The sequence below is a fragment of the Mirounga leonina genome, unplaced genomic scaffold (genome assembly GCF_011800145.1).
Source record: "Mirounga leonina isolate KUSES-001 unplaced genomic scaffold, KU_Mleo_1.0 Mir_347, whole genome shotgun sequence".
Classification (NCBI taxonomy): domain Eukaryota; kingdom Metazoa; phylum Chordata; class Mammalia; order Carnivora; family Phocidae; genus Mirounga; species Mirounga leonina.
The window spans coordinates 296,409-301,565 of NW_023270696.1; the positions used below are offsets into that span (position 1 = coordinate 296,409).

The window sequence follows — 5,157 nt, forward strand, 5'->3', positions numbered from 1 at the left end:
CAGCCCTGCGGTGGGGCAGGGGAACGAGGTGTGAGTGTGGGGGCTGGGCCCCTGTCATCAAAGGGCTGAAATTCCTGCCACCTGCATTAGGAGGGACATGCAGGAGGGTGGGCTTTGGGGGCAGGCCTGCAAGAGATGAGAGCAGAGCAGACGGAGATGTGGGGCCCCAGAGGTACCCACCTGTCTGGACAGAAACTTGTCTCCGGGTCCCCTCTGGGAACCAGAGGCCCCCTCTCCCCACACTGCCCCAGGAAGGCTTAAAGGGGACAAAACTTCCTGCAAGCAGGTGCCGGCCGTTGAGGGCCTCAGCTAAATGATGACCTGGAGGAGCCCAAGATAGCGAGACCGCGGCTAGAGACCAGGAAGCGCCGGTGTCCTGGGGGCGGGGTGGGGCTGGAGGAAGGGCAAAGGTTCTGGCAACCGGCTAGCTGGGGCCAAGTTCCTGGGGCCAAGTTCCGAGGGCCTCCACCCCAGCCTCCCAGCCTCCTGACCTTCTGTGGGCTCACAGGCTCTCTCAGCCCGCTTAGCCGCCGTGAACAATGCCCACCTCTCAGGTGCCATGCACAGAGCTGCATGAGGGGCCTGCCAGGCCGGGGGACCCGCGGGGAGTGAGCATCTCCACCCCCCCCCCCCCCCCCCCCCCCCCCCCCCCCCCCCAGCCCTTTGCTGCAGCTAGTCCTTCAGTTCCTTGGGTGGGCGGGCTTCCTGTTCAGCATCCTTGCGTCTGACCTGGTCCTCGGCCTGCGAACCCCCAGAGGTGAGGAGCTTGACCCCAAGCCCCCGCCAGGCCCCCACCGCAAGTCAGGTTGGAGGTGAGAATCTGGGCTTGGGGCCTCAAGTTCCACAGCAGGCTGCACGGCCCTCTAGCCAGCTCACCTCGCCCCCTCCTGGCAGAAGCTGGGCAGGCGCCCCCTTCATCATCCGTCTCCAGGGTGTCCCATTCCGGAACTCCAGGGAAGAGGGGCAGGGAGGCCCTCGGTCCCCAGGTAACCTCAGGTGAGCACCTGGGCCTCAGTTTCCCCAGGTAACCGCCTGGCACGTCCTTGCTCCCTGACGACGGATCCTTCCCCTGATGTGCCCCATACCTGTCTGGCCTGGGCTGAAGATGCCCCCTTTTCCCAAGAATCAAGAGGAAGGTAAATTCCTTTATCTAGGGGCGGATACACATGAATTATTCTTTTTTCAACTGTGTGTGTATCTTCCATACACTCCTTCCTGCCCGTATTTTTTCACAATTTTTTAAATTTCAAAGAAAGCTTCTGAAGACACAGTGACCACTTGCAGATATCTGGCCGGGGATTGGCTCCCTGGGAGTGGGGAGCCAGCATCACCGGAAGGTTCTGCGCCTCTCCCTGGAGATACAGACCCTGAGGGCACTTTGCATGAGCATTTGTGGTACATGCAGGGCAGGAGAGACCCCCAAACATGTCCATGGAGGGCCAGGAGGGATGAGGGCCTTGGGGACAGATGCTGAGGTGCAGACCACCAGCTGGTTCATTCATGAGTGGTGAGATCTGGGGGAGGCTGGGACTGCCAGGTGCGTCCGCAGGGTCTGGCTCACAAGGTCAGGGGGCCATCAGCCTCTCAGAAGATGAGGGCATCACTGTTTGGGGGTGGAGGAGGGCCTGAGGAGGACCGGGCAGCCAGTAGGATCCCAGCTGCCCCAGTCCAGGGAGGGGGCCCTGCCCAAGGGGAGCAGGTGGGTGAGGGGGGCAGGGGGGCGCAGGAGGCTGCTGGACAGGCCTTCTCTGCCAGGCAGGCCCCTGGGCCCAGGTGATGGCCTTGCTTTGTGCCCTCACAACACACGGGTTTGGGGAGCCCCTCCAGCAATCTCAACAAGCCCTCTCGGATGTGGGACCCCTCAAAGCAGCACGAAGGTGGGGGAGGGAGCCCGGGTGGCAGAAAGGAGGCGGGCCCGGGGTTGGCAGGAGGGCAGAGTAAGGTCCTACATGGAGTCCAAGCCCCTCACGCCGCTGCGTGGGCAGGGCCTCCCGTGGCCCGGGCCTGTCCCCGCCGCCCGCCGCCCGGCCCCGGCCCCGGCCCCTGGCTCCCAGCCCGGCGCCTCACCCCCGGCGGCCATGTAGGACCTTACTCTGCCCTCCTGCCAACCCCGGGCCCGCCTCCTTTCTGCCACCCGGGCTCCCTCCCCCATGGAGCCAAGCCCTGAGCCTGGACACCGTGGAGAGGGGCCCCGACTGTCCGCGTCTCCCTTCTGATCAGCCCAGGGAGGTTCCCCCGGAGGGGGTTCCTCCTTCCAGTTTGCCAGGATCTGGGCTCTTGGCGACCCCGGGGGTAGCGCTGTCCCCTGCCCGGCTGGGCTCCTGCTCCCCCGGGTGGGCTCCTCGGGCGCGCAAGGGGCTGCGTGGGTCACGCCGGTACTCAGGCCACCTACTGGTGGCCACGATTTCCCCACCTGGGGTTGGCGCACGGGGAAAGCGACCGCGGCCCACTGGTCCGCCGGGACCTGCCGGGTCTCGCGGCGACCGCCTGGTCAAGAAGGGGACAGGCAGCCTCTCATGCACCCTGGCGCCGCCTCTCCCCAGCCGCCGCGTCCAGCCCCGCCTCAGTCTCTGCATCTGCAAAATGGGTGGGTGGGCCCAACACCGCGCGGTCCGGGAGGAGCGCGGCGCAGGCGCAGGCGGACTCGGTCCCGACGAGTGCAAGCGGGTGCGCACGCGCAGCGGCGTGAGGGGCGCGGCCCAGGGCGGGGCGGAGTCCCTGTCCCCGCGCGCTCGCCCCAGCCCAGAGTCTGCGCGTGCGCGCTGTGGCGGGGAGGGGCGGGGCCGCAGGCGGGCCCGCCCCGTTCCCCAGCGTTCCCCGCGGCAGCAGGCACTGACGTGGCCGCCGTCAGAGCCGCCATCTTGTGGGAGCGAAACCAACGCCTGGCTCGGAGCAGTAGCCTCGCCGCGGCCGCCGAGGGTGAGGCGCCGGGCCGGGAGCCAGGGGCCGGGCGGCGGGCGGCGGGCGGCGGGGCCAGGCCCGGGCCACGGGAGGCCCTGCCCACCGCGGCGGCGGGGCGGTGAGGGCCGTGGTGAGGCTGGGCCGGGCCGGGCGGGGGCCGAGGGAGGCTGGGGCGGTGAGGCCCGAGGCCCGGCCGGCGGCCGCGGCTGGCCCGGGGGCCGAGGCGGGGCCGGGGGTCGAGACTGGGGAGGGGGTCGAGTCGAGGCGGAGGTCGAGCCTGGGGTGAGGGTCGAGGCGGGGAGGGCGCAGAGGGCTGGGCCGGGGGTCCAGTGGAGGCCGGGTCGAGGCGGGGGAAGGGGCCCGCCACCGGGCCTGGGGTCGAGGCGCAGGGGTGGGGGTCGGGGCTGGGAGCCAAGACCCGGCCGGGAGCGGGAGCGGGGCCGGGGCGGGGGCGGAGGCCGGGGCCCGGGGCGGTCGCACCGCCGGGCCCCCGAGCCTCCCGCCGCGGTCTCGCGCCCCCCAGAGCCGCCGGCGTGGACGCCCGGAAGTCCGGCCCGGGCCGCGGGCGCCCCAGGAAGCTGTGCTTCCTGCTCCGCCTGCGAAGCCTCCCGCGTCGGGGTCTCGAGGACCAGGAAGCTGGAGCTCGCGGCCCGGGACGCCGCCAAGGTCACGCGCTGGCCGGGGTTTGAGCCCAGTTCCTGTTGGCTCGGAGGACTGGGGTGGGGCGGGGCCCGCGTTCCCGGACCGGCGCGGCGGGGCGGGGTCCCGGGGTCCGAGCGGGGGCGCCTGGGCCCCGGGAGGCTCCGTCCGCCCGCGGCGGTGCAGGGCCCCCTCGTCGGCACTTGCCGCGACCGGCTGTACTTCGGGCTTTCGTCCTAGCTGGTGAGCGTCCGATGCACCTGTAGAACGGCTCGTCGGGGTCGGGCTGCCGCCCAGCCCTGCGCCCCAGCGCTTACGTCGCACGGTCGGGGGGCTGGCGGGCGTGTGCAGTGTAGCCGGTTCATGCCCAGCCCTTGGCGGCCGCGGGGGTCGTTCACACTGCCCTGTGAGCTGGGTGGCACCGTCCCGTCTCCTCAAGCCGAGTTGCCGTCTTCAGTGCTTGCGCGCACTTGCCCGAGAAGCCGGCGGCAGGAGGAGGGGTGCGGGCTCCGGCCTGGCCCCGAAGGCGAGAGCCGCGTCCTCTCGTGCGCCTGCCGCCCCGCGGCCAGCTGCAGTTCTGCTTCCGGAGCTGGGAGTGCGCGGTCCGCGCTGCCGCTGCCCCTGCCCGCAGCTGGCATGGCTGGGCCTGCGCCTCGGCTGTGTGCGTAGCCCTGCCGAGACCCACCGCCCCCGGCGCGTCCCCTGCGGGGCTGCCGGGCGTGTGCTGCTGTCACGTAGGCTTTTCCCCAGCACACGAGCGGCCACGTCTGCCGCCAGCTGGGTCCCGCATGGAAGGGAGCTGAGTGTCACTTCGTGGGAGCGTCCTGTCGTCCTGCAGAGGTGCGTCTTGTTAGAGCGGGCTGCACGGACGCGGGCCTCCTCCGCGGCGCCTTCGGGACGTCCCTTGGTCCTCACGCCTGTTTCCGCGGAGGGCTGCCTTCACAGTTACCACCTGAAAAGACCTGCAGTAGTGGGTTCGGATAACGGCCGCCTCACACGTTGTCCGATCACCTTTAAAAGAAAGTTAGCGGAAAGCAGGAGCGGGTTGCGCGCTCCTCGTGGGTCGAGCTGTTGGCCGTGTCTCTTCCACAAGACGAAGAGGACATCCTGGCTCGCTAGGCCGCCGCTCCCAGCGCCTGGACGGGCTTGCAGGTACGGGAGGGCACCGTCCGGCTCTCCTGCTGGCTTCAGTAGGCCTTGGTGTGGGGCCTCTGCTGCTGAGACCGTCTCCGCTCGGGGCTCACCCGTGCAAGCTCATGGACAGTGTAGGAACTTGGCTTGAGAAAGTCCAGTCCGTTTTCTGCGGGCTCTTTCAAACGAGGATGGCCCCGAGAACGTGAAGTTCAGTCTGCTCTTCAAGTGTGCCGTTCCTTCCTTGGCTTCCTAAGATTAGATAAGAGCTTAGGTCTTGTGCTCCATCTGCTCCTCCCTGGTGTGGAGGGTGTTCAGTCTCTTAGAAACGATTTGGACCCGGTAGTGGTTCGTACGTAACTCTGTCTAGTGGCAAGGAAAGGACAGCTTTGCGAATGTGTGCGAGAGAAAGTGTGATATTGAGTATATGAGTGTGTGGGGGGGGAGGGGTGGGGAGTCCAGAGTGTGAGTGAGTGTGTTTGGGGG

General features: G+C 68.8%; 1 protein-coding gene across 3 annotated transcripts in view; it reads left to right on the forward strand.

Moving 5' to 3' along the window:
- Positions 1-2,815: 2,815 nt before the first annotated feature.
- ARF1 (ADP ribosylation factor 1) overlaps positions 2,816-5,157 on the forward strand; it is an 18,642-nt gene continuing 16,300 nt past the window's right edge. The window contains exon 1 of one of the 3 annotated variants that reach the window (XM_035029925.1): positions 2,816-2,919. The gene's annotated coding sequence lies outside the window, so the exon portion shown is untranslated. Of the gene's footprint in view, positions 2,920-4,193; positions 4,693-4,735; positions 4,934-5,157 lie in introns of those variants that run through there. The other 2 variants (XM_035029923.1, XM_035029926.1) reach the window with 2 other exon arrangements.